At 42.0% G+C, this 18393-nt stretch overlaps 1 protein-coding gene across 2 annotated transcripts in view; it reads left to right on the top strand.

Moving 5' to 3' along the window:
* The first annotated feature begins 2328 nt into the window (after window positions 1-2328).
* IP6K1 (inositol hexakisphosphate kinase 1) overlaps window positions 2329-18393 on the top strand; it is a 32390-nt gene continuing 16325 nt past the window's right edge. Inside the window, exon 1 of one of the 2 annotated variants that reach the window (XM_053377332.1) lies at window positions 2329-2472. The gene's annotated coding sequence lies outside the window, so the exon portion shown is untranslated. The remainder of the gene's footprint in view (window positions 2473-18393) is intronic. The other variant, XM_053377331.1, reaches the window with a different exon arrangement.

The raw sequence follows: 18393 nt of genomic DNA, 5'->3' as shown, positions 1-18393 counted from the left end.
TGGCACATCATTCCATTTTATTAGTTTTTGTTTATGCTTCTCCAGTGTTATCACACTTTTATTGTCTAGAAGGGCACTCTAGTGCAATGGGCCAATCATACAGGAATGTGGTATGAAAAGTAACAGGTCTTCAGCTGGATGCTACAGGACATGCACAGACTGGAAATGAAGCAGTGTGACCTCCCCAAAACTTTTGCAGGCACAAACAGTATTGAAACCAGAAGTACATATGGCCAACCCAATAGCATAATGGGCACAAATCATCAGAAATGTGCAATAAAAAGGACATGGAGGGCCACAAATGTTTTGAAATGGGAAAGATTTGAATTGGCTGAATATTAACCTTATGCCGCGTATATACTAATCCACTGTAGATGACGGCAATTTACAGAATTAGTATTGGCAATGCAATTTGCATACCTACACTGTACAGGCAATCTGGGTACAGGAATCCACATAAATTGAAAAGGTACCTGCTCTCAACAATACATCTAGTTTTATGTTTGGAGGTTGTAGTAAATTTTTGGTAGACTGTTTCCACTTCTAGTTAGCATGAGATAGTGGTTATTTCTGGGCAAGTAATGTAATTTACTATGTTTTTTTTTTTTTTTTACCAAGCCATGTGTAATCCTGTGTAAGGGAGAGGGTCGGGGGGGGGGGCAATGGGCTAAACATATTGTACTCATGATATGATTTGACCCGAGAGTGTTAAAACATTACAGGAATAAAGCTGTAGCAAAAATAGAGAGTGCTTGGTGCTGTGGTTTTGGAAATATAAATTCAAGAGGAGGAACCATTGTGAAAACAACAGATTGCTATGACATCTCAAAGACTATTGCGGCATAAGCTTTCATGGAACAGTGCCTACTTTGTCAGACACGTGAAAAACACTTGGCAAGTGAATGTAGATGCAATTGCAACAGCAAAGATGCCTGTGATTTCAGAATAATGTTTCCATTTGAATGGGACCCAAATTCTGGCATCCCAAATTCTAGTATGACAGCCCCTCCAAGTGTCCCCATTTTCCAGGGACATCCCTGATTTAGAAAAGTCATTTGGTTTTCTGATTTGATCCCAGAATGTCCCACTTTATGTGTGCTACAGCACAGGACAAACGCCAGTTCCCTTGGCCTGAAAAGCGAGATGAGTGCCGCACCTCATGGTCACCTTTGACTGGACTTACGGTAACCATCCAGGGGTCCTTTATCTTTGTAAAGTAAGAGCATAGAGAATATGTGTACCCTAATACTGTCCCCAAATAATATGGGTACCTTAATCCTGACCTCAAATAATACCAGTTCACATCATTGAAGACCATGGGTTTGTGAAAACCTTCCTCAGTCTTATCTTTGTCTGACTTAGCAACAACTAATCAGTGAGAAGATGGGTGTAGCGGTCCTTGGACAAAGTGATTAAATTCTGCAGTGCTGGAACAAAGCAGAATTTAAAAAACAAGTTTGAAGGAGACGTCCCTTCCTATTATAAAAGCAAATGTATATTTTTCCTTTTTTGGTCAAACAGGGTTTGCAGGTTTTTCAAATAATATCAAAACCTGCACAGTCAGAGGCAGAGGTGCAACACAGACACACTTTGAGCAATAAGTTTTATTTAAAATGACCATCTGTCTCCAGTCCAAATCATTCCAGCCTTGAACGGAAATTTGTAAAAATAAAAAATGGTAATAAAAAAATCCTGCAAAGTGGGGATTGGGGCACTCTCTGGGGCAAACAGATTAAGCATTTTAGAAATTAAGTGTGCTGAGTTTTCTTTTTTCTTTTTTGTCAGATGTAGATTAAGCGTGGAAGGATGGGGTGTGTGAAAAATATAGGGTGTTAACACACTTGCTGCAAGCTTCCTGGTAAGGTAAGGTCAGAGGGCAGGCCTTCAATCACATTCCGGATAAGAGCAGACTTAGCAGAATACCAAAAGCGTGTGTTAACTGATAAAGGGGCAGGGGTCAGAAACTAAGTTATAGAAAGGTAATCTAGGAACCACTTTCCATGGAAAGAGCAGAGGTCAGGTCCTGAAAGAGCTGCCTCAAGGTGGAGGTAGAGATTAGCAGTGAAAGGCTTCTTCAATTGGTTGATAGGCCATGACTAGTTAGCCAATAGAAAATCGCCCCTCCACAAGAGGATGGTTGCGTCACGTTTGCGCAGCGTGCGTCGGAAAACTGAGGACGGGGGTTCCTGCCGAAGGAGGCGTGGAGAATTAAAAAGAGTGACGATTACACCATCCAATCAGAATGAGGAGCAGCACAACGCCAGGAGCACATCGGCACGTGATTGGATTATCCTCCTAGGAAGGCGGACCTTGGACAACACGGTTGCTATGACGGCAGAATGCCCACCTTCCCGGCGCCGCCATCTTGTTGTTGATTCGAACCGTAGGGAGCGGGTGAGGGCAGTGTTTGAAGCCGGCCTGGGGGGACCGAGTAGCAGCGCCCCCCGGCCGGGCAGGGAGAAGTTTCCCTTGGTAAGTGTCGGTCTCGGAAGCGGGGTTGGTGCGCGGGAGGCGAAGGGGAGGGCGCCTCTCTTCCTCTCTCGGCTCGGATCTGAATGAGTGTCGGGAGGGGGAAGAGGAGGCCGGTCGGGGGGGGGAGAAGGAAGGAGCTCGGTGGGGGCTGAGGTGAGGCAGCGGCGCCTGAGAAGAGAGACCAGGCTCCCTGGTGGGTGTGGAGGGTCCGTGAGGGCTTCTGGGGCTGCCCCCCGAGGGAGGGATCCTGCGCAGGTGTCTTTCTATTGGGGAGGGGAGGCGGAGGGTGTTACAAAATGGGAAGTGGAAGCGGCTCTCCTGCCAGGCAGCCCGGTCTGCCAGTCGTCTTCGTTCTCGACGGGCTTCTGGGCTGCCGCTTTTGCATGTTCTGCCGGTTCCTTTCCTCCCCGATGGAGACGCGGCGCCAGGTTGGCTTCGTTCAACCGTCTGTTTTGGAAGCGGGCTTTCTGGTGAATACACGGCGCGTTACTCCTCTTAGTGGTTGACATCATTAGACAAGGCCAATTTGGGATGTGTGTGTAGCTTGGAGTCAGTAGCTGCTGCACGAGAAATTGGGAGGGGGGCCTTCGTTCAATCCGTTTTTCTCTCCCTCCCCCTCCGCTGCCTGGGAAAAGCCTTTAACGAGGTGACAGGTTGAATCCCAGAGGTCACCATGTCCGTTGGGAAATGGTGTTGGTTTTCAACAGAAGGCGACTGCTTGGCACACTGGACCTAAGTAAGTATGTTGGCCCCAATCCAGGGAACTCTGGGAGTAGCAGAGGGCTCTGTAGGCAGTAAGTATCCAACAACTGACTTTGATGGATCATCCTTAACATAGAACCACATGTAGGGAATTGTGCTGGAACTGGACAAGTAATAACTTTGCATTTTAATATTTTCTCTCTTCCCACCACTCAAATCTTGTTCTAGTGTAGGGTTGGGTAATCTCAATCCCAGAGACTGAATGTGGCCCTTCAGACCTCTGTGACTGGCCCTTGGGACTCTCCCCAGGCTAGACCCATAAACAGGCCCTCTCTCAAAGCTGCAGCACACATTGACTGCTCTGCACACTCCTCAAGGGCTTTTGCCTGACAAGAATGTGTCTTTGAGCTGTGACTCTGCCTTTTGCTTGCCTGGATGTAGAGATGGGGGTGGTGTGTAGAAACCTTTGACTTTTGTGTGGCTCACATGTAGCCTACTATATAACAGTAAAAACTACTTGGGGTCTTTTCGGTAGTGGCCCTTCACACTTGTGGAATGCTCTCCCTAGGAAGACACAACTGGTATCGTCTTTATTTTTGGGCACAAGGCAAAGACGTTTTCTCTTTATCTGGCGTTTGGCCCTTAATATGAAGGCAGTGTTCGAAATACCCCTGGCACCAGGTGTGTTTTGTGACTGGCATTGATCCAGTTGTGACCATGTGGAGATCTCTGGATGCCAGGTTGGCGACTGACATCTCCATCTGTCTGGCCCCTCCAGCCTTCTTAGGCAGGTAAGCAGAAGAGCTTATTTACTGCATTCATATCCCACCTTTTTCTCCAAGGACTACATGGTTCACTTGCTCCTCAGTTAATCCCTACAACGACCGTGTAAGGGACTGTGACAGACATCAAGGTCACCCAGTGAGCTACATGACTGAGTGGGGATTTAAACCCTGATTTTCCAGGACCTAGTCCGACACCCTGACTACTACACCACCCTGACTTCCTAGAGTACTTCTGCTATGGGGCAGCTATATAAATTAAGTAGGTACATAAATATGGGGAAAGCAAAATGTTACTTAGAGAAGGATCTGAAATATTTTCCTTGAAGATTAAATTTGTTTTATTCTGAATTGTTTTATTTGTTGTTTCCATGTGTTGTAAACTGCTTTGAGAATTTTTTTCATTAAAGTAGAAAGTGTTATAGAAATGAAATGAATAGTATTAATACTAAATTTCGCTGGGGGAGAAATGGTGCCTAGACATTCTGTTATGGCGACTGTAGCCTAGGTTTAAGGTGCCGTTTGGCGATTAGCTTATATATCTGAGTTTATAACATTGTTTGAAGGATGGCATTGTGGTGGGATCTGTTAGTCCCTATCTACTTTATCTGTGTAGCTGTGTTGTTAGATTGTTATTGGATGTTATTAATTGGTTTCAATGTAAGTTTATTTGGATCCTTCCATGAAAAGAGTAACTAACAACTATGATAAATAAATTGCCCCACCAACTTTTGTCTCTGGCCCCTCTCACTCCTGGCATATGGTTCCTGGAAGGTTGTTTATGAAGGAATGCAGGCTTTGGTCTGAAAAAGATTCCCAATCTCCATTCTAGTATATTAGTGTTTTCTCACTTGCTATAACATTTGTTTGTACTTAACATAGTAGCTTGAGCCATAATTCAAAATGTTGGTGCAGGGGAGCTTGCACAGTATAGGTGACACTTAAGTTAAGCAGTTTTGCATGGATACTCCAACCCTCTTGTATAGCCTTTAAGTTAATGCTTTTCTTACAGGAGGAAGTCAGTTCACCTAAAATCAGCTGATGAATTTTGTTATACAAGCAAAAAAATGCCTACAGCGGAACCTATTTATAACTAGCTGTGTGTGTTAAATTTGCAGAGATACATGCATTCAGTAAATGATTATGTCAGGAATCAAAGTTAAGATGATTGAAAGTATATTTCACTAAAAAATACACCAACAAGGAAATATTTAATGCTGCTTGAAAGATCACTGCAGCTCAGTCAGTAGAGCATGAGATTATTAATCTCAGAGTTGTGGGTTTAAGCCCCATGTTGGACAAAATATTTCTGCATTACAGGGGTTGGACTAGATTACCCTCATGGTTCCTTTCAACTCTACAATTCCATGATTCTATTATTTCTTTTAAGGTAACCTTTGCAGCCCAAGGACCATAGTTATTAACTACGATCTGCAGTTTTTAGTGCAGTGGGTACCTTGCAATTTATATTTTATTCATCCTGAAAACTCATTTTAATTAGGTTAGGTTGATAACTTGGCAAAGAATTTAGGTTTCAGAAATATGAGTGCTTTTCATCAACTTGGATTTGGTATGAAGGTTACACTCAGACTTTTTGGATACAAACCAGCCATTGTAATGTAAGAGGAATGGCTGCAATATGCTCTGCATGTAGTTGCCTTTAGTGACTAACGAGTACATTGGTTTTCAACCAGTGTGTTGTGGTACCCTGGGGTGTCTTGAATAATGGTCAGGGGTGCCGCGGGCAACACTGGCCTCTGTCCTTCTTTCCTTCTCTCCCTCCTCTGATGCCCTCTCACATCTGCCTCCCAAAGGCTTGCACAGCTGTTCATTGCAGCAGCCCTGGCTACAAGCTCCCCAGGTGAATGCTGCCTCGGGCTGACCAGGGGGTGCTTCCCAGGCCCCTGTGGGGCAGTTCAGGGCAGCTCAGAGACCAGGGTTAGCAGCAGCTAACCCTGGAGAGGGGAGGGGAGGCTCAGGGAACACTCCACAACGGACATGTTTGAAAAAGGGTGAGAGGCTGCCAGCTCTGCAGGCAAGGGGTGACATAACTGGGCTCCTGAGCCCCACAGGGCAGGAAGAATATAACTGGTCAAGGGGGCCGTGGACTGAAAAAGGTTGAAAACCTCTGAACTAGTATATCCCTCTTTTTGATGGGATGGAAGACTGGTAGCATTATATGTTAGTGCTTCTGCAGCCACAGCATCATTTTCCAAGCAGATTTCAAGGTGCTGGTTCAAATCTACATACTAAATGGGAAGGGCACATGCTAAACAGGCTGCCAGAACCCATGTGTTCTATCACAATGGGTTAGCCAATGGGAACTTCCTTTGACATTCAAATAGCAACTTGTCAGAATTGTGGTGGGCAAAGGAAGTGTTAAACTCCTCTCTGTGGTCCTAAGATAGTTTAGGTTCCTCTGTGGCTGCCCTTTATGTAAACCCCCCCCCAAAAAAACTCACCCACGCATGCTAACCATCATATTTTGTTTATTTCCGGTATCATTTAAAAACACTTCTCTTTGTTACTATCCATGTGTCATATTGAAACAAAAAATGAGCATTAAAGGCTGGTGGTGTTGCTTCTTCACAAATTTGAATTCCTGAAAATTTATCAGAGCCAGAGAACGTATTTCAGGAGTGTACACTTTTGGCTGGCTATGGAAAGTGGTGGGAAGGTAGGATTATCATTTTCTGTTTTTAACCAAGTTGTATTTTACAGTGGTACCTTGGGTTACAGACGCTTCAGGCTACGTGTTTTCGGGTTGTGCACTGCGCCAAACCTGGAAGTACCAGAATGGGTTAATTTGCACAGAAGCGCCGAATTGTGACCCACATGTGCGCAGACGTGGGTCGCGAACGTGCTTCCCGCACGGATCACATTCGTAACCCGAGGTTCTACTGTAATTGCATTTGCCTGAGATACTATAGCAGACATCCATGCTTCTTAATATATTGATAAACTTCCCAAGCCTCTGTGATAGAATGAGCTATAAATTAATCATTGGTGTTTTAGTGGGTCAGATGAAAGGTGAATCTTTTTGTAGTTAGGTACCCTATGAGTGAAATGTGAGGCAGAAATTTGAGCATAATTGAGTTCTTGTTGACATTAAATTGTCTCTGCTTGGCTTTAAGCATTGGTTCCTACCTGTACAGCATCCCTAAATTTTTGATAAAAGCTGCAACCCTAGCCTAAACTTAAGCTTTATCTTTCTTACTGTAAATTTCCACTGTTGTGTGTTTTTGCTTTCTATATATATATATATATATATATATATATATATATATGCCTGAAAGGGTCTGAAGTAGTGCAGAAATGACATTGCTTACATAATTGGCCACAACAGTAATTCAATCATAGTCTCTGCTTAGGTGATGCCACTTCTATCTTCCCTGTATCAAGTGTTTGAACTCTGTAATTGGTACAGAATATGGGAGCCAGTATTCTGACTGGCATGTCTCATCTTACTGATATTTCACCATTTATAAAAGAGTTCCACTGGCTACCTGTTTGCTTCTTAGCTGAATTCAAGGCGTGAGTACAGTGGTACCTTGGGTTACAAACACTTCAGGTTACAAACACTTCGGGTTACAGGCTCTGCTAACCCGGAAGTGGTACCTCGGGTTAAGAACTCTACCTCAGGATGAGAATAGAAATTGCTTGCCAGTGGCGTGACGGCAACGGGAGGCCCCATTAGCTAAAGTGGTGCCTCAGGTTAAGAACGGACCTCCGGAACGAATTAAGTTCGTAACCAGAGGTACCACTGTACTTATGTATAGAACCCATAATTGCTAATTTTAGTCTGTTTTGAGATTAATCTATTGCTTTTATTTTTTATCTGTTTTTAATTGAATTTTGTTTTTGTTGTTTGAATACCATAATAAAGGGTGGAACTCAAATATTTTAAAAAATAACCGTAAATTATAAGGGTGTATAGAAGTTTGTAGTAACTTTTTAGTGTTTGAACTCCTTAATGAAGATCCACTGGAGGCTGTTTTCTGGAGACAGTGCAGACAAGACATTGTTATTGGGAAGATAATTGGTGCCAGACAAACGTGGATAGCCCATCGTGTTTAGGTGGGGCTTTTTCTTTTTGCAGTTTTCTTTTTAAAAATTGTAAACTGCCCTTGGACTGACTTGTAAGATAGGATAAATCTTAATTAAAATTAACATGAATTCTTAGGCTGCTCCCTCTGTTTCCTAACAGTGTGACAAATATCAAAATAGAATTTACCAGCTGTTCGCCACAGCATGCTTTTGTTGATAATATTTGAGTAAAATGTATAAAATTTGCTCTCAGTGCAATGCTCTTGAAGTGCCTATATCTCTTGTTGGTGTACATGAAGCTACAATACTGTGCACACCTGTCTTTGGGTAAAGCCTATTAGGTAGAATTCAGTGATGTGCTAAGTGAGGTATGGGGGCATATAATGAGTTCCACATGAGCAGTGAGACTCCCCACTCCTCCCCTTGTGTGCCCCCCATCAGCGTTTGAAACTCCCATTGTTCTAGTGTGTTTTGTAACAGGGAATTTCATTAGCGCAAGCAGTTTCTGAGCTCTGGGCACAGTACTGTGCATAAGATTTCAGATTAAAACTGCACAGTGCTGAAGGAAAGGAGGACCCTTTTCTGCCTCCCCACTTCCAGCCACTTCATGAAGTCTGGAGAAGAGACCCTCTTAAGAATATTAGGGGGGCGGGGCGGGCAGGGGAATAATAATAATAATAATAATAATAATAATAATAATAATAATAATGGCTTTGTTTTTTGCAGTCTTCAGATGAGGACTAGACCATGTGAAAAATGAACATAAGATTTTAGCTGCAGTTCATTCATTTTAAGCTTTGTATTCTTGTTATAAAAAGTGCACCTAGACATTCCATTGTTGTGCCCATAACCTAGGTTTAAGGTGCCATTTAGCTCCTAGCTTTCATATCTCAGTTTTTACACTGCCCCCATGTACCTCTTAAATCTGTTCCGGGGGTTTTTCCAACCTTCCGAAGACGCATAGCACAGGCAGCTCCCATTCTGTGCATGCAACAACTTAGTTGAATCCCACTCACTGAATACAGTGAGGACCCATCTCTGGGTAACTTTGTCTAGAATTGGGCTGAATGTTATCTGACAGCAAGCCTCTCTCCATTTGAACATTTGTAACATGGCGCCATTTCTGAAAAACAAAAGTTCTATTGGAAAGCTTTCTCAGAATATTGTTACTGAGCTTCTTTGTGGAAGGATCTAAGCTTTTAATCCATCATCACCTCAGAAGAGTAGGAGCAGAATCTATACTTAGAGTATAAGTTGGTACTGCAGGATGGAAATTTACTGAAAATTATTGCAAATTAGTGCTCTGAATAAGCCTGTACTCACTGAAGATTGTGAAACTTGTGGACTCTTTGCCTCTTCTTCCTTCCACTGCTTCCCTGCCATTAGTCTGGCACAATATATGTAACTTAGGAATCTTATAAAAAGTGAATATTATGCACAGAGTTTTGAGACACATTTCTGAGGAAAGCAAAGAGCAGTAGAAAATCGTTTCATTTCCTGTTAGGAGTTATGCCAAGTCACTAGCATGGCCCTTTGGCAAAATTTGGGTCTTCCCACACAATGGCTTTGCTATGTCATGGCTTAAAGGCTGTTGTATAAATATGATGCATTGTGACTACCATAAGGACAACTTCTGTTCATGCTTGCAAAGAGACCACACCTCTGAAATATCATTGGTTCTTGACCAGTTTAGGAATAAGAAAATACAAATCTTGTATGTGAGGGGTGGGAGCAGGGCAGAGGGGAGAATAAGAGCACAGGAGTTTCCATAACTGTAACTGGAAGCGTAAGTTTTATAGATCCCCAGAAATGGAATCTCCTAAAAGAGAAAAATAGGTTACAGTTTGAACAGGTGTTTGGCTGGTGTCAGTTTTCTGTCTGTGGTTGCGGTGTGATTTGAGAGGTGATCCATTCTTCTTCTTTTTTAAAAAAAATTGCTGCCACATATTGTGGAAGTGCATGGTAAGGATGGCTTTCAGAAACTTTTCCAGTAGGAAAGAGACAAGAGATACAAAAATTGGGGTATCACATGTGGCAGTTGGGTTTTTTAAGGCAAAGAGAAATTGAAACCATACACACAGCAAACATAGCTTTTGTTTCTCCAGCGTAAAAGGGCAACAGCATCTTGGTGACCAAGTCCTGGAGCAGTCAGACTGCAGTTGCAATTTGCCCCTTGCCTCTTTGCTTTTAGCAAGCATAAGTATGCCAAATTCCACAGGAATAATAATAATAATTACTATTATTATTTATTTATACCCCACCCATCTGGCTGGGTTTCCCCAGCCACTCTGTATGTTGTATAGTTATCTCTGAAAAGAGAATACTTCCAAGCACTGCCTCGAATTATAATTGTATTGACATATTAACATTTGTAATTTTGATAAAGCTTTAATTAGCCATTGAAGTAGTGCATCAGGTGCCACAGCCATCAGTCCACACACTCATCTTACTGTAGTGATGTTAAGCTGCTCTAGCCATGATAGGCCAGAGCTGACACTTTCTCCAGTAGGAAAAGGGCAGCACTGTAGCATCTGTGCATGTAACATGCATATCTGAAAGGCAGTAACTCACTGTGGCGTTCATGCTCTCTGGTACAGTACCTTCAAACTAGGGGACATAGTGCTGTACTGCTAGGTTCCATGTTGAAGAAAGCAGCTAGGCTGGGATAGGCAACAGGGATAGCACAGTAAATAAGTGAGGGCAAATGGGTAGTGATAATTTTTATTTATCTGTGTGCTGTGGAAGGGAGAAAGCAAATATTGTCTCAGGCAAGCAGGAGAGTGGTAAGAAGACTATTATCTGTGCTCATGTGCCTGTTCCTTCGGTGTAGCTTGAGTCAAAATTCTAACAAGTGATTCACTTGAAAAAAATAGTTATTTGTCCCTGCTAAGTCACTATGCACAGATAATGCATTTTACCACTGGTGTCTTATTGATTGGCACCAGTTTTATGCTAATGTATCTTAAGTATGTGCCAGAGGTAGTTCCTCTTTGTTTTGTGTTTTGCTTTACTCTAGTAAATGGGTACATCTATTGCATTGTGCCTAGTGAAGCTTCTGAGCTTATACAAAAGCACAGAATGTTAGTTGTTCAGGGAACTAAACAGTTTGTAGTTCAGTTCCTTTGAGGGAATTGTCAATATGGCTGTAGTTAGAAACTTTACAAGGGAGAGACTGAGTTCTTGGGGTGTAGAGGCTAGGTTTAAGAATGATGGTGATCAGGCAATGGATTGAGAAAGAGGAACCTTCAGGAAGAGCCAGGTTGCTATGTTAGATGAGATTGGGACCTGAGACAAAAAGGGACTAATCAGAGAGACCGCTCCAAAGAAACTACTCAGCATTTAAGACCAGGAGACACTCGGTGCTGTTGAGGGAGAGAGGAGCATTAGGTCAAGACACGGTGGTTAAAAAAAGTGGTTGCTGGCTCTACAGCCTAAACGTGAATACAGTGGTACCTCGGGTTACATACACTTCAGGTTACATATGCTTCAGGTTACAGACTCCGCTAACCCAGAAATAGTACCTCGGGTTAAGAACTTTGCTTCAGGATGATAACAGAAATCGTGGTCTGGCGGCGCGGTGGCAGCAGGAGGCCCCGTTAGCTAAAGTGGTGCTTCAGGTTAAGAACAGTTTCAGGTTCAGAATGGACCTCCGGAACAAATTAACTACTTAACCCGAGGTACCACTGTAAGGGAATTCTACAAATCATGACTTCAGTTGTCACTGTAGCATTGTAACATGGCAACCTTAAGTGGGCAGCATGCACCTGAAAGTCATGAATGAATGAATTTCATATTGATTTGGACTAACCAGCCAGTTCTTAGGTTGCAGTCTTCTTTCTGCTTTTGCACTTTATTTGTTTTTTTTTTTATAATATTTTTATTAAACAATTTTTATATTAATACAAACAAAACATACATAAACAAACAACAAACAATAACAGAACAAAAAACAGGTACCATTTCATATCCTAATTTCTTAAACCTTTCTTCCTCGACTTCCTCTTGCTTCCCGTTTCTGTATTCCAAATTCTTATAATTATTCAGCGAATCTTCCCTTATGTTACTATAAATTTATGTTAATCATCCTTATTCTCTTTGTCTTAACCATTACTAATAGTAACCATTTATTTTAATCCAACATCATTCTAACTGTCATTAATTTTATAGTATTTCTTTAAATAGTCCTTGAACTTTTTCCATTCTTCTTCCGCCGCTTCTCTTCCCTGGTTTCGGATTCTGCTCGTCATTTCTGCCAAGCCCATGTAGTCCATCACCTTGCTTTTGCACTTTATTTGTGGCAGCAAAACCTTGGCACAAACAGTGCCTGCACCACAGAGAACAGGGCTGTGCTACAGTGCAGGGCAGGTGGGATGAGTCACTTGAAGTGTGCTTTGTATTATACTTTCTTTTACAGGCACCACCAAACTCAGCCCTTCATCTGTTTTGGGACTACAACTCCCATCATCCCTGACCACTGATCCTGTTAGCTAGGGATGGTGGGAGTTGTAGTCCCAAAAAACAGATGGAGGGCCGAGTTTGGGGCGTGCCTGTTATTTTAGAAGAAGAGCAAAACTATGGCTGCAAAGAATCTACTTGTTAGCAGACTTCCTCCAACCCATATGTACTTGAAGGCTTTTTTGATCTGAGCAACCCTCACTAAACTGACACTTGCTCGTGTAATCAAGTTTATGACCACAAAATATATCCACATTTTTGAGAGAATTATTATTATTATTATTATTATTATTATTATTACTATTACTATTACTATTACTATTATTATTATTATTTATACCCTGCCCATCTGGTCTAGTAGTAGGCCAGAAATTAAATGCTTTACAAAGTCTATATAGCTGTTATTAACTTGAAATGCAAGAGAAATGGATTAAAGAAATAAGCACTAGAATAAGAGCAACAATCACTTAAGTGGTGAATCCACTGTCATTTCTGCTGTTGGTTTTTCTTCATGTTTGGCCTTGAAGTAAAAATAGAGAGTACTGGCAGTCTTCTGAAATTCTTTGTAGTAGTTTCTGCAGCTGTGGTGAAAATTCTTTCTTTTTTGAAATAATATTTGTAAATGCTTTGTAAATTACAAAGATTGCTGTAGAGATCCATACATTGTCAATTGACATGTGTGTCTATAGTGAAAGGGGTGCTTGGAAAAAATGCAGCTTAAGGATTATAAACTGTAGGGTTCTTCCACCAGTAAGATGATGTTTGAATATTGGGATTTGGACTGCTCTACTGGGTTTAACAAACTGAAATACGAAACACTTATCTGTTCCATTACCTCTCTTGAGCCAGAGTCTCCAAGCTCCTCATTTTATTATGCAGAACTGTGTGTTCAGTGTTTCAGATTGCATTGAAGTAGACCTTTAGGAACCATAGGATTGACAGATTGAATGGTATTTGTTGGCTATACCATAAGTGGCTGCTTTGAACAAATAATTTATGCCATGTTGTATGAATAGTTGACAATTTTATCTAGTCTGTTCTTCACTGTCCAGCATATTTTCTGTCAGTTTTAATATTTGCAGGAAATACTGATGTCTACAGGGATGCGGGTGGCACTGTGGGTAAAACCTCGGCGCCTAGGACTTGCCGATCGCATGGTCGGCGGTTCGAATCCCCGCGGCGGGGTGCGCTCCCGTCATTCGGTCCCAGCGCCTGCCAGCCTAGCAGTTCAAAAGCACCTCCGGGTGCAAGTAGATAAATAGGGACCGCTTACCAGCGGGAAGGTAAATGGCGTTCCGTGTGCTGCGCTGGCTCGCCAGATGCAGCTTGTCACGCTGGCCACGTGACCCGGAAGTGTCTGCGGACAGCGCTGGCTCCCGGCCTATAGAGTGAGATGAGCGCACAACCCTAGAGTCTGGCAAGACTGGCCCGTACGGGCAGGGGTACCTTTACCTTTACCTTTACCTACTGACGTCTAGACTTCATAACTTTCTTCTGCAGGAAATAAGAAACATAATCTTACATCTTTTCTGGGTTTCTAAAAATTAGTAAAGACAGGAGGAAGATGTATGCTGCTGCTTTGCATTTCGCTCCTGAAATTATTTTCTGAGACTGCCTCCTATAGCAGATTTCCACTTTACTTTGATATTAAACAACAAACATTGACTGGTGTATGAATTGAAACAAAATACCCCTTAAGTCTTACTTCCTATTATTATGTGTCTCAGTGCTCTGTTACAAAGCTCTAAAATTATTTTCACTCGTTGTTGTTGTTGTTGTTGTTTAGTCGTGTCTGACTCTTCGTGACTCCATGGACCAGAGCACGCCAGGCACTGCTGTCTTCTACTGCCTCCCACACTTTGGTCAAACTCATGTTGGTAGCTTTGAGAACACTGTCCAACCATCTCGTCCTGTTGTCCCCTTCTCTTTGTGCCCTCAATCTTTCCCAACATCAGGGTCTTTTCCAGGGAGTCTTCTCTTCTCATGAGGTGGCCAAAGTATTGGAGCCTCAGCTTCAGGACTGTCCTTCCAGTGAGCACTCAGGGCTGATTTCCTTCAGAATGGAGAGGTTTGATCTTCTTGTAGTCCATGGGACTCTCAAGAGTCTCCTCCAGCATCATAATTCAAAAACATCAATTCTTCGGCAATCAGCCTTCTTTATGGTCCAGCTCTCACTTCCATACATCACTACTGGGAAAACCATAGCTTTAACTATACAGACCTTTGTCGGCAAGGTGATGTCTCTGCTTTTTAAGATGCTGTCTAGGTTTGTCATTACTTTTCTCCCAAGAAGCAGGCGTCTTTTAATTTCGTGACCACTGTCACCATCTGCAGTGATCATGGAGCCCAAGAAAATAAAATCTCTCACTGCCTCCATTTCTTCCCCTTCTATTTGCCAGGAGGTGATGGGCCCAGTGGCCATGATCTTCGCTTTTTTGATGTTGAGCTTCAGACCATATTTTGCGCTCTCCTCTTTCACCCTCATTAAAATGTTCTTTAATTTCTCCTCACTTTCTGCCATCAAGGTTGTGTCATCTGCATATCTGAGGTTGTTGATATTTCTTCTGGCAAATTTTATTTTCCTTGATGTGATTAATTTTTGTCTGCACAGTCCTTGCAATACTGCAGTGGTGCCTCGCAAGACGAAATTAATCCGTTCCGCGAGTCTCTTCGTCTTGCGGTTTTTTCGTCTTGCGAAGTACGGCTATTAGCGGCTATTAGCGGCTTAGCGGCTTTAAGAAAAAGGAAACAAACTCGCAAGAACTCACAAGACATTTCGTCTTGCGAAGCAAGCCCATAGGGAAATTCGTCTTGCGGAACGACTCAAAAAACGGAAAACTCTTTCGTCTTGCGCGTTTTTCGTCTTGCGGGGCATTCGTCTTGCGAGGTACCACTGTAATTTTATTTACTGGCTTTCTTTAAATAAGCTGTTTACTTTTAAAACCTCTCTCAAATATGGGATGGGAAGTGCTGGTACAGCTGTTGGTAGATCACTATTATACTTCTACTCCACAATGGTATTTCTCCTAAGTGGTCAAGCAGAGGGAAATCTCTCTTCAGTGTAAGCTAAGCATCACACCAGCTGTTGCTGAATACAGGGTGATCTGACCTCTCTTTTATTTCATTAAAGCTTTATTCAGAATGTACACATTTAATACACATTAATATCATTTGCACACCTTTATTCGTCAAATTACTTTCATTATGCTTATCTAAAATTTAACTCCCAACCCCATCCAGTTTCAAAGTATTACACGATCTCCCTCTGTTTCCTTGAAATCATTTCTTTGTCTTAGATACTGAATTATCAGGACCCAGCTGCTCAAATAACTTCTGTTTGATACTATATCTATTGTAATTGGTCTACTGTAGTAGGACATTGATAGCTTTTCTGTGTTTACAAAGAGCAATGTAGCTATTGTGTTCATTTATTTTAAAATATTTTTTCAATTGATACACAGCTCTTGATAAAATTAGCATATAAAGTCCATGGGCTTTAATTCTGCTCTGAACTGAACAGAACTGAACTGAAATAGTTCATCGTTTATTCCTAACGCTATCTTCTAGTATCTGGCGGTTGTTGGGGTTTTTTTGCATATTCTCACCACATACGATAGAAGTCTCTGTTATAGCTCTTCCAAATTTTGCAGGCTTCTAAACACCATTGTGAATTAATTTTGAATCAGATTTCTTTAAAGCAGACTGTCACTGAGAAGTGTGAGCCTTTTGTATAAAGGCATGTCCCCATCTCCTCTGGGACTTAACTCTGTAGTTTTCTATTCCACTTCCCCAGATGAACTTTTCTATTCACTTTCTGAGTGTTTAGTGATTTTGCATAAAATTCATTGTTTATCATTTGCTAACACTAAATTTTCAGATTCTGTGTTTTCTTAAATACCGTATTTTTCGCTCTATAAGACCACAAGACGCACCTAGTTTTTAGAGGAAGAAAACAAGAAAAAAAATATTCTGAATCTCAGAAGCCAGAATAGCAAGAGGGATCGCTGCGCAGTGAAAGCAGCAATCCCTCTTGGTGTTCTGGCTTCTGGGATAGCTGCACAGCCTGTATTCACTCCATAAGACGCACACACATTTCCCCTTACTTTTTAGGAGGGAAAAAGTGAGTCTTATAGAGCAAAAAATACGGTAGTCTTTGAGGTAAGTTGCTACAATTTTGTCCCTTTTACAATCGTACTGTGCAGTGCTGGCAAAAGCTAATGGCGATTTTAGTCCAAAATATCTGGAGAGTGCAAGGTTGAGGTGACTGGCATAGACAATAGGACCTTGGAAGAAATTTTGTTCTTTTAGCTTAAGAAATGGTGAAAACTGTGTTTGACTGACAGCCTCACTTTGCTAGCATCTTGTGCTCTCTTCTTTTTTCTTTCCTCATCAGATGTTCTCCCTCTTCCCCCAAAACTCCAAATTCACCAGTTTCTAATCCATAACCTCCTTATCTCAGGTTTTAGATGATACCCGCTTAACACTTCCTGTCTTCAGTTATGTTTAGATGTCAGGAGGAATGGGCTCTGTCAGCAGTTACCAATTATTTGTTGACAGCCTTATGATCCACTAAAGTAGAATTTGATCTCCTGTGACACATAAATACTCATAAACTGTTTCAGATGTAGTTGAGACAGTGCTGGTGCCAGGCTATTTTGTGCCCTAGGCAAGGCTAACTATTTGCACGTACACCTCCCCCCAATTGTTAACTTTAGTTTTCAAAAAACAGGGGGAATGAAAAGCACAAAACTTGAAACTGCTAAATTTATTTTAAATTGCTAGAATAAGTACAGTGGTACCTTTGGTTACGTACTTAATTCGTTCTGGAGGTCCGTTCTTAACCTGAAACTGTTCTTAACCTGAAGCACCACTTTAGCTAATGGGGCCTCCTGCTGCTGCCGCACAATTTCTGTTCTCATCCTGAAGCAAAGTTCTTAACCTGAGGTACTATTTCTGGGTTAGCGGAGTCTGTAACCTGAAGCGTATGTAACCTGAAGCGTATGTAACCCGAGGTACCACTGTAATGCAACCATCTTTGATTATCTTCCTCAAATACAAAAAGTGTTTTAGCACACAAATCATTGTGAATAATTTTGTGAATTTTATTGTTAAAAATTTAAGTCTCTTAAACGTTTCCATTTCAGGCACATCAAAACCTCACTTTGTGTGCCTTTTCCTCTCCAAAGTTTGTTACCAATTCCTTCATGTCAAGTGCAGGTGATGCTTGGGCATGTTCAGTTGATATAGTTGCCAAGCCAACTAGCTTCTTTTCCGATTTCTTTTGCTTTTTTGGTCTGTTTTGACACCACTAACTAGGCAGGCTAGTGTTTTCAGTAGCAAGTACCGTATTTTTCGCTCGATAACACGCACCTGACCATAACACGCACATAGTTTTTAGAGGAGGAAAACAAAAAAAAATTCTGAATGAAACAGTGGATGTATAATTTTTTTGCTTCATGCTGTGGCCACAGACATGTGATTTGACGGTGAGTTTGGGGTAGCCCAATGCAAAAATCCTGAGAATCCATGTGGATCTGTGCTTTGTAACCACGTTTTTGCACCATTGCAGCCCCAGGCAACAGTGGGTGCATGATTTTTTTGGTGCAGGCTGTAGCCATGGGCATGCTATGTGATCTGATGTTGAATTTGGGGTGACCCTATGCAAAGATCCTGAGGATCCATGTGGATCCATGCTTTGTAACCACGTTTTTGCACCATTGCAGCCCCACGCAACAGTGGGTGCGTGATTTTTTTGGTGCAGGCTGTAGCCATGGGCATGCTATGTGATCTGATGGTGAATTTGGGGTGACCCATTGCAAAGATCCTGAGGATCCATGTGGATCCGGGCTTTGTAACCACGTTTTTGCACCATTGCAGCCCTGTTTTTGCATCAGATCATTGCTATGTGATCTGATGGTGAATTTGGGGTGACCCA

The sequence above is a fragment of the Podarcis raffonei genome, chromosome 2 (genome assembly GCF_027172205.1).
Source record: "Podarcis raffonei isolate rPodRaf1 chromosome 2, rPodRaf1.pri, whole genome shotgun sequence".
NCBI classification, from domain to species: Eukaryota; Metazoa; Chordata; class Lepidosauria; order Squamata; family Lacertidae; genus Podarcis; species Podarcis raffonei.
This window is presented reverse-complemented; position numbering and strand designations above follow the sequence as displayed.